Source organism: Symphalangus syndactylus, chromosome 17, assembly GCF_028878055.3.
Source record: "Symphalangus syndactylus isolate Jambi chromosome 17, NHGRI_mSymSyn1-v2.1_pri, whole genome shotgun sequence".
NCBI classification, from domain to species: domain Eukaryota; kingdom Metazoa; phylum Chordata; class Mammalia; order Primates; family Hylobatidae; genus Symphalangus; species Symphalangus syndactylus.
In genome coordinates, this window is record NC_072439.2 from 95,821,514 (window position 1) to 95,832,698 (window position 11,185).

Sequence of the window (11,185 nt, forward strand, 5' to 3'; positions counted from 1 at the left end):
GCGAACCTGTGCCCAGAAAGCGATTGAGGATGGAGGGGCTGGTCCAGGCACATGTAGCAAGAGGCAATTTTAAAGTTCTTAAGACAATGTGGGCATGCCCAAGATCACAGCCATGCACCCATCCATCCATTCAACAACTGAAGGTTTATGTTGGCCAGAGCCCTGTATTAAATGGAGATTCCCTTCAACCTCGAGAGGGCATGTAAGCCCACAAAGCCCTGGACAGGAGACACGATGGGAAGCTCAGGAAATTCAGAGAGACCACGGTGAGTGTGAGTGGATTGACCGTGGTGGAGCCATGAAAGCATCTCAATACCAACCCCAGAGGCAAGGCCCAGCACGTGATGGTGAAGGCAGGTGGTCCAGGACAGCCTGGATGCTCAGAGAACTTCCTGTGGGCCAAGCCCAGATGGCACAGGCTGAGGCAGCACATCCTGCGTGTCCGTCAGGAGAGCAGTTTCCAAACGGAGCCATGGGGAAAGGAACCTCTTCTCTGAGGAGGAAAGACCCTTCTCTGAGAACAGGAAAGGACCCTCTTCTCTGAGGAGCTTGGGATGTGGGGGAGCTCTCCACCTGAGCCTGGACCAAAGGGAGGGAACGCCTGGCGGGACCCTGTGCTCAGAACAAAGGAGCTTGTATCAGGCCCTCTGGGACAGGGACCAGGGGAGGCCAGCGGCGTGAGGCCCAGGTGAGACTTCTGCTGCACAGTGACCATCTGGACATGCCCTCAAGCCACCACAAAGAACTGTCGCCTAATTGCTGGAAAGCAGAGGGCCGGGCTGGGGCAGACGCGACAGGGGAACCTGGAGAAAAGAAACGGAGGGAGGCAGGAAAACTTTCTTTGGAACAATGGTAGCAAAGTTCATCTCATCGGAGGGGCCTTGTTGCCTACAAGGTCATCAGCTTCCCAACCTAAGAGAGGGGATAGAGTTGGCCTTTGTGGAAATCATCTCTTAAGACAGAATCACCAATAATTCACTCTAGTTGGCCTTTCTCCAGGAATCCCCACACAAATTAACTTTATATGCTCAGAGCCGGTCAGAGAGGACATCCCCAAGAGCCAGACGGATGTTTGGGAAGTGAAACCAGAGACTTTGCCTTAAAGGGGACACATTCCCTGCTGCTCCCCACTAATCCTAGAGTCTGCAATAAGCTGTCTGAGATAAGAGGAGCGAAGAAGCCAGCCAGGGAAGAGATGCAAAATTCCTTAAAGTTCTTGATCTGTAGTTCTTATCCCAAACGTGTGGCAAAAAAAGAAAGCTACCCACCACCTTTATGCCTTTCTCCCAGTAAAAGACTAATTTCAGCCAGGCAGGGTGGCTCATGCCTGTAATCCCAGCACTTTGAGAGGCTGAGGTGGGCAGATTGCCTGAGGTCAGGAGATTGAGACCAGCCTGGCTAACATGGTGAAACCCCGTCTCTATTAAAAATACAAAAATTGGCCGGGCGCGGTGGCTCACGCTTGTAATCCCAGCACTTTGGGAGGCCGAGGCGGGCGGATCACAAGGTCAGGAGATCGAGACCACGGTGAAACCCCGTCTCTACTAAAAAAAAAAAATACAAAAAATTAGCCGGGCGTGGTGGCGGGCGCCTGTAGTCCCAGCTACTCGGAGAGGCTGAGGCAGGAGAATGGCGTGAACCCGGGACGCGGAGCTTGCAGTGAGCCGAGATTGCGCCACTGCACTCCAGCCTGGGCGAAAGAGCAAGACTCCGTCTCAAATAAATAAATAAATAAATAAATAAATAAATAAATAAATAAAAATACAAAAATTAGCTGGGCGTGGTGGCCCACGCCTGCAGTCCCAGCTACTCGGGAGGCTGAGGCAGGAGAATCGCTTCAACCTGGGAGGCGGAGGTTGCAGTGAGCCGAGATTGTGTCACTTCACTCCAGCCTGGGAGACAGAGTGAAACTCTGTCTCAAAATAAGTAAATTAATTAAAACAAAATAAAATAAGACTAATTTCAAAAATCCCTGTTAGGTACACAGCAGGGTATAGCATACAAAATGCATTTGGCCCTCTCACCCTGGTTTCACTCTGGGATTTCCCTATAAGCATTTAGATTTACTTCTGCATGACCCAAGCTAAGGCTGGAAGGGAAGCTTGCCATCAGCTGACAGTGAGGAGTGGCAGGTAGACAGGCCCTAGGAGAAGGGGGAGGTCAGTGTCTGGGTGGGACATCCGGCCCCAATTCTGACCCCCAAAAGGAGAGCATCAAGGCCCAGAAGCGTTCAGGCAGAGGTGAAAGCACACCCCACACCAGCAGCATCTGCCTCGCTGCCACCCCAAACCCCAACTTAACCACCCAGTTCTGCTCGGGGCTGAACTGATTAGTCATTCATAATGCTTAAGTCATTAATTCGGGAAGGAAGCCACGCTAGCTGCCTCTTCTCACTGGGAGTTTGCTGCCGTTGCAAAACAGATGAGTAATCAGACATTCCAGGAGCCCTCGTTAAGCCCATTGCCAAGAAAGGTGTCTTGCAGCTCATTTGCTTGGGGGGGAAGCCACGCTACAGGCCCTGAGTCACGCTGGATCCAGGGGAGGGCAAGGCCAAACTTGCCTGAGTGCAACATTGCATCACCGAGATCTGCCACGGAGAGGCTTACCCAGCCACCGAGCTCCGCTGACCTCACCCAAAGCCCCAGCTGGGGCTGACCCTCTGTGGGCTGCTCCGCTGCTTCTGGGGTTCGGGGAGACTCAAGGGGTCAGAGACAGACATCCTGGGAGGGACACCCGGTACTAGATGGAGTCTTATGTCCGTATATGACAGGTGCTAAAACTGAGGCCCACAAAGGCAGTGACACTTGCCTGGAGTCAAACCTAATTCAAACAGACTTAGGATAGAATTTCATCTCAGTTTTTTGTCCCCAGCAATTTTCACCGCACCAAATTACATTAATAGGTAATGCAGGTCATGTTAAAGGCTTGACTGTGAACGGCAACGTAGTAAAAACTACCCAATGTCCAGCAGCAGCAAGTACTTTAGAAAATTGTGGTCAAATGAAATGGTAACCATCCATCTAAAAAAGATTGTTACCGCTTTACATTCTGATATGGAGCTATCTCCAGGATATGTTTTTGTTGCTGTTGTTGTTGTTGTTTCTTTTCTTTTTTTTTTTTTTTGAGATGGAGTTTTGCTCTTGTCACCCAGGCTGGAGTGCAATGGCGTGATCTCGGCTCACTGCAACCTCCGCCTCCTGGGTTCAAGCGATTCTCGCCTCCCGAGTAGCTGGGATTGCAGGCATGCACCACCATGCCCAGCTAATTTTTGTATTTTTAGTAGAGGTAGGGTTTCGCCATGTTGGCCAGGCTGGTCTCGAACTGCTGACCTCAGGTGATCCACCTGCCTCAGCCTCCCAAAATGCTCTTAAATGGTTTTCAAGAGCAAGAAAGCAACTGATGGAGACAGTACGTGTGGTGCACTACCGTGTGAAGGAGGGACACACACACGCACTCCATAACACCCAGTGTTCCGAAGGGGTGCAAGGGCTGGCACTAGCCACTCGAGTTATTATCAGAGTGCATTTTCCAACCCATGCCCTGAGTTGAGCTTCCATGAGTGCCTCTAACTCGTGGCCACTGAGCCTGGCCAGCCCTGTTTCCCTGTACCCCTCCTCCACCCCAGTGCATCTCCATGCCTGAGTGTCCAGGTGCTCAGGGACCTCTGTGCAGGCAAAGCTCTGGGAGAGGCCCCTTGGTACCCCCTACTCCTCCTTCCCCTAGTGTCAGACAACAGAGGCCCAGCTTCGAAGCTTGCCTGAGGTCACAAACGACAGCCCCAGAAAGAAAATGCTTCATGCCTCTGTGTCTTAAAGCTTTCATTCTTTGTGAGTTGTCCGTTCACACGTGAAGACCCCTGAGAGGAATCACACCTTGAGCTCAATCAGCCACCACCTCATTATTGACCCACCAGCCTCTCCTTGGGTATTAACTCACACCCAGGGAACAGCAAAGATCTCAGGGGAGGGCCTGATTGCTCGCCCGCCCTCCAGACGGCCGCAGGGGACAAACTTCTCCCCAGCTCCTACTCCAACCCCAGGGAGGAGGGGCCATCTGAGCTGTATCTGGTCCACCTGTGGTGAGAACAGTGCCCCTGGGCAGGACTGAGTCCATCCACCAACCCTCGAGTCACCTAGAAAAGTTGCTTCAGGAACTCCTAATATCATTTCTCACCTCCCAAGGAATTCACATCTATGCACACGTTTCCATCTCACGGACCAGGAAACAGGCTCAGAGAGAAGAAGGGAATTATGTACCTCGGTTTAGAGCCAAAGTGTCCTGCCTGCATTCCAGCTGTTTCCATCCATGTCCATGTCAACTGGCATCTGGAACTACTCGTAGCAGCATCCACTCAATGTGAGTTGACTAAATGGAAGAAAATCTACTATGGTACTTGGAAAGATTGGGACTCTCATGATGTAGGATATAAAGATTTGTCGTCTGTCTGAATGGAAGAAAGAACAGGGCAGTGCTGTGGGGATGCTAGGACGTCCTAAGGAAACACACTCACCAATTTAGGGTAATCAATCAGGTAATACTATTTATGGACTATTAATGATACACGAGGATCGCACTCACCCGAGTTCTTTGCTTTGTTTCACTCTGTTACTCCGACACCCTCTCCTCAGTTTCAAGGCTTCTCCCTCCCACCTCCCCTCCCAGCCATATCACCACCACCATATTTTAATTCCCCATTTTTCTTTTCTTTCTTTTTTTGAGACAGAGTCTTCCTCTGTCACCCAGGCTGGAGTGCAATGGCACGATCTTGACTCACTGCAACCTCCACCTCCCAGATTCAAGCGATTCTCCTGCCTCAGCCTCCTGAGTAGCAGGAATTACCAGCACACACCACCATGCCGGGCTATTTTTTCTTTTTTTTTTTTGTAGAGGCAGGGTTTCATTCAGCATGTTGGCCAGGCTGGTCTTGAATGCCTGACCTCAGGTGATCTGCCCACCTCGGCCTCCCAAAGTGCTGGGATTACAGTCACTGCGCAAGGCCCTTACTACCCGTTTTTCTGTCCACCCTCCCTTTGTCACCATCGCAAACATCTCCCAGGACGGACTGGGCTTGCCTTCATATTGACCACACATATTTATGCTGGGACACTCTTTTCTTTCTGGGGTTCTTCCCTCTTACTGATGTGCTTATTAATTAATCAGATGTTTACTGAACATCTGCATGCAAGACACTTTCCTAGTGTCACTGCTTATGAATAATCATTGAAAATTACACAGAGTTTGGTATATGCCTCATAAGAACTAAAGAGGAAAAGTTACTCTATAGAATCCTAAAATGAAATAACTTCTAAGCAACAAGATAGCAGTAAAAAGCTTGAGTTTTTATTAATGTATTATTATTATTCATTAATTATATTCCTCTGTCTGAAATCTTTCCTCAGTCACCAGGGTGGAATCTATAAATAGCAACATTTTCCTGTCTGATGTTTTTAAACTGCATTAAAAGGCATGGAGTTTTAATTTCACATGCGTTTGTTTCTGGGTCTTGGGTCTTTTTTTTCTTCTTCTTCCTCAAAGCAGATAAATGAGGTTCCAAACTTATGATAATAAGGCTTAACAGTGAGGTGCTTTTTAAAAAGTGAATCATTTCTCAGTTCTCCTTTGCTAATCTCTCTTGGTAACATTAATTATGAGTTTGTGCAGTGTGCCCCAAGGCGAGCTCGGCTTTCCCAGGACAATTAAAGTTACTTAATTATTAAAAACTGTGTGTGCTGCTGCCCAGAGAGAAACAGGCGGCCAGGCCCGGCTCCCGCAGCCCCTCACAGGACTGACCGGACACTGTGGGCACCGGCCCCTTTCCCTCACCATTGCCATTCTTTCAGTGTCATCTATGAAAATCCCCTCCACCGCTGCGGCCTCTCCCACCTCTGCATGAGTGATTTAGAGACTGCCCACCACTGAGTCCAGCCCGCCGGCCCGTCGTTGTCCTGGGGTGGAAGAGGGGCCCTTGAACCCGGAGGCGGAGGGAGATGTTCGGGCCTCTGCCTAGGACTCTCGGGTGGAGCAAGGGCCTTGGAAAACGCTGAGCCCCTGGGTTGCTGGGTTGCTGTTGGGCCCACCCTTCCTCAGGCTTTCTGCCCCACGGGAGCAGGACGGGCTGCACGGAAATGTCATAATGTGCCCTTAGAGGGGGTGGGAGGGGAGGAGGGCTGATGTGGCCCTTGGAGTGGGCATTGCCAAGAGTGGATGCTAATCTGTAACAGCTTTTTTTTCTGGGTGGTTCTTTGATCACGGGAGTGAAAAAAGCTATAGGTGGCCCTGGTTCTGCCACCCACACCCAAAGTGACCTTGGGCAAGTCATTCCTGCATTCGGAGTCTTGGCTTCGTAGTGAGAGGCAGCCTACGATCTTTAGGAACCTCTAAGTCCTGGTACTTAGATGGAGTCTAACGCTTTCCCGGAAAGACAACCTCGAATTTTCCATTTCATTTTCTACTTTCCTTCATTCACCCGGCGAGCATCGACTCTGTGCACCAGATTGTAGGCACAGAGCGTGGACAGGGCAGAAGCTCTGAAGGCCACAGCCTCTAATCCTATTGATTGTCTTGCACACTGGAGGAAACGAGGCTGAGAAGGAAGGGGGCTGGTCCTGGGATCCCCCTGCGTGGCAGTGTGAGGCAGGCGGGGACCTAGTCCTCCCAACAGCCAGCCTGCTGAGCATGGCCAGGCCCCCGCTGCCGCCTCCTTCCTGGTTTTCTGTCTTCTCCCTTCCTGCTCTGTTTAACCCCTCCCACCATCAGCTCCATCCCTGGGCTCCAAGTCTCTAAGGAAACATGGTCCAATAGAAATATGCTGGCCACAGGCCAGGCACGGTGGCTCATGCCTGTAATCTCAGCACTTTGGGAGGCTGAGGCAGGTGGATCACAAGGTCAGGAGTTCAAGACCAGCCTGGCCAAGATCGTGAAACCCCATCTCTACTAAAAATACAAAAATTAGCCAGGCGTGGTGGTGTGCACCTCTAATCTCAGCTACTCGGGAGGCTGAGGCAGGAAAATTGCTTGAACCGGGGAGGCAAATGTTGCAGTGAGCCGAAATCGCAGCCACTGCACTCCAGCCTGGGTGACAGAGTGAGACTCCGTCTCAGAAAAGAAACATGCTGGCCACAGATGCAAGCCACATGAGCATTTCACATTTCCTACTGGCGACATTTTAAAAACATGAAACAGGAACATGTGAAATTCATTTCAATGAGATATTTTATTTAACCAATATATTCCAAATATTGTCATTCCAACTTGTAATAATACAACAATTATTAATTAATAAGATATTTTATATTTTTGAACTAAATCTTCAAAACCCACTGCCTATTTTGCCTTTAGGGCATGACTCTATTCAGTTAGCCATTTTTTTTTTTTTTTTTTTTTTTTGAGACGGAGTTTTGCTCTGTCCCCCAGGCTGGAGTGCAGTGGTGTGATGTTGGCTCACTGCAACCTCCGTCTCCTGGGTTCAAGCAATTCCTGCCTCAGCCTCCCGAGTAGCTGGGACTACAGGTGCATGCCACCACACCCAGCTAATTTTTACATTTTTAGTAGAGACAGGGTTTCACCATGTTGCCCAGGCTGATCTTTAACTCCTGGCCTCAGGTGATCCACCCCCCTTTACCTCCCAAAGCACTGGGAATACAGGCATGAGCCACCGCACCCGGCCTGGTTAGCCACATTTTAAGTGCTCAGCCACCATATGGAGACAGGGGTTACGGTACTGGATAGTGCAGGCCTCGGGTTTTTGGCATCTCTAACTATCACTCCTCGATACTCTTCACTTCCTGCAGGAACAAAAGGTTCCCGTAAAATGCTCCTTAGACGTATGAAACATTGACACCATGGAATACTATGTAGCCAAACACCAAAAAGCCAAGGACAGGCCGGGCGCGGTGGCTCACGCTTGTAATCCCAGCACTTTGGGAGGCCGAGGCGGGCGGATCACGAGGTCAGGAGATCGAGACCACGGTGAAACCCCGTCTCTACTAAAAATACAAAAAAAAATTAGCCGGGCGAGGTGGCGGGCGCCTGTAGTCCCAGCTACTTGGAGAGGCTGAGGCAGGAGAATGGCGTGAACCCGGGAGGCGGAGCTTGCAGTGAGCCGAGATTGCGCCACTGCACTCCAGCCTGGGCGACAGAGCGAGACTCCGTCTCAAAAAAAAAAAAAAGCCAAGGACACTCTTTTATGGACCCACAGAAAGAGCTCCAAGACATATCATAAAGTGAAAAAGGCAAGATACAAACAGGGAGTATGGAATTCTACCACTGCAGGAAAGACACATATTTGGCGGTACATGCACCGACTATCTGTAGGATTCTTAAGAAACTGAGAACGTTGGCCGGGGAAACTGGATGGATGGAGGGCAGGTTGGGAGGAAGACTTTTCAAAGCATGTATGTTTACACTTTTTGAATTGTGAATATGTGGATGTATCACTTATTCAAAAATTAAAATCGGAACTTCAGTTAATGGGCACACCCTGGCATGTGTAGCCTGCCCAGGCACCTCTGTTCCTGCTCGGTGCTTGCCCTGGCTCCCCAGCACTCCCCAGCAGTGCCCCAGGAGGAGCAGGCACAGGTCAGGTCACTGTTGTTCCTGCTGTGCCACAGTAGGAAGAGGGAGGCTTGGCAGAGACCCAGGCAGGAAGACAGAATATCAAGTGACTCTAAAGGGCCCTTTTGTTTCCGGAAAGGCAGCAGTTTCCACTTAGCATCCCTGCCCCCACTGACAGCCCACTGGCCCTGGGATCCCTTCGCCACCTGCTGCAAGAGCATCATTTCTCCCCCGGAAGAGCCTCTGGGCCTGAGGTGGGGAGGGGAGGGGAGCACTGGCTGGGAAGGGGCATCATTCTAGCTTCCCAAAGGATGTCATTTGTTCCCAGAATGTCATTTCCAGAGGCATGATGCCACCCTGCCAGCTGTCCTCCAAATTTTGGCATCCCCAGCCTGCCTGTGGCAGAGCAATCTCACTAAGAAAATAGAGCACGAGCACGTGTGCATGTGTGTGTCCCCCTGCGAGCATCTGTGGCCCGTGCGCTGGCACGCATTCACTCCATTCATTCACTCCTTCCGAGGATGTTCATTGAGCACCTACTATATTCCAGTCACTGTGCTATGCCCTTGGGATACAGCCAGGAGCAAGACGGTAGAGGTCCTGCCCTCATAGAGCTTATAGTCCAGCAGGATAAATTGACATTAAATTTTAAATAATTCAGTCCCACCTGTAGGGATAAGTGGAAGGAAAATACATGCAACTGGGGCACATGATCTAGTGTAAGAGGCCAGGGAAGGTGGAGCAAAGGAACTGGCATTTAAACTGAGACTAAGAAACGTATCAATCGGCCGAGTGCGGTGGCTCACGCCTGTAATCTCAGCACTTTGGGAGGCCCAGGCGGGCGGATCACTTGAGGTCAGGAGTTCGAGGCCAGCCTGGCCAACATGGTGAAACCCTGTCCCTACTAAAAATATGAAAATTAGCCAGGCGTGGTGGCATGCACCTGTAATCCCAGCTACTCAGGAGGCTGAGGCAGAAGAATCACTTGAGCCCAGGAGGTGGAGGTTGCAGTGAACCGAGATCACGCCACTGCACTCCAGCCTGAGCAACAAGAGGAAAACTCCATCTCAAAAAAAAAAAAAAAAGAAAGAAATATATCAATCTAGAGATGGTAAGAAATGACAAGTGGGCCTTCCACAGACAAGGAACCTGCTCCATGTTCTTGAATAAACCACACCCCCTTAACAGTGTTTTATTTGGAAATACATTTTAAATTTCAAAAAATTACAAAAATAAAAATAGTACAAAGAACACCTGTATATTTTTTACCCAGATGATTCACTGTTGCTCCTATTTTACCCCATTTGCTTTATCCACTGTGTGTGTCTGCATGCACTGTCCCACTCCACACACATACAGAATTATTTTCTGAAGAATTTGAGGGTACATTTCACACAGCATAGCCCTTTAGTGCTGAATACTCAGAATCAGATGCCCTTTCCAAGCTCAGTGTGCTCAGTTAGAGCACAAGAAGGATAAGCCCTGTCCTCTCCACCCGCCAGGGCAGCTGCGAGGAGCACATGAGGTCCTTCACAAGCAAAGTCTTGGACACACAGCAAAACTATTATCTTTTTTGGAAGCACTTCTTGGAATTTGGAAATGAAAGGTGCTTTCCCAGAGAAATGCCCAGGTTCTCAGTTCCTCCAGGAGACAGCGTGCTCTTCAGCCAGGCCTGGTGTGCCTGTGTGTGTGTGTGTGTGTGTGTGTGTAGGTCAGCAGCGTTCCCCTGCAGCCCCTCCTCTCCATCAGGCAGCCAGGGCACACTTGAGCTCTGGTGAGCACCTTTCTGGCTGATCAGCTCCGCTGGCTCCAGGGAAGCCTTGGGAGGGCAACCGTGGCTGGAAAACAATGCTCATCAGCCCCTGGGAAGGGCTCCTTCTCCTTGATGAAATGGAACAAAGCCAGCACGGCAACCCAGACCTGCATTCAGGGAGCCCACGAATACTCACAGAGCACAATAAACGAGTGTTGGTCCTCTCAGCACGTTTTGGGACCCATCTCCTTAATGAGAACAATAAATTCACAAGAGGAAAGGTGGCCGCCAAGCAAAAGCAACTGACGCACTCCCCCGGCTTCCTTGGCCCCGGGGACTACCCCCTCTGAGCGTGGGACCTGCAGAATCAATAACTGGAAGGGACAAGGGCCAGACCTACGGAGTCAGAACTTCTGGGCTCAGAGCCTAGGAATGTGTATTTTTAAAAGCTTCCTGGAGGACAATCAGGTTTAGCAACCACTGGCCTAAATACCCTGTGAGATTACTTCTAGCACTGAAATACTCTAGTCCTGTGAATAGGAACAGAGATCTAAAGGTAGAAGATATGCAGACACGGTTAAATGGGGGTGCATTCATCCCTGGACCCCAAAAAGGCACTTGATAATAGTTTCCGCAGAGCTGAAACCTTAAGCCCTTTGCTGGCAGCCTGTGAATCCTGGAAGGGAAACGTGTACAGCCAAGCCCCAGCATGGGTGCAAGGATGTCTTCCAGCTCCTCTCCCTCCTTCCTTTGTCAAAACCATCCCTGATGTACAGATTCTGTCCCCAGACTGCAAGTTCTCCCTGGGTTGGGGAGAAGAGGTGGAGGAGAATCAGGGAGGCAGCCACGGTCTGCTCTAGCTGCATTGAGAAGAACTGG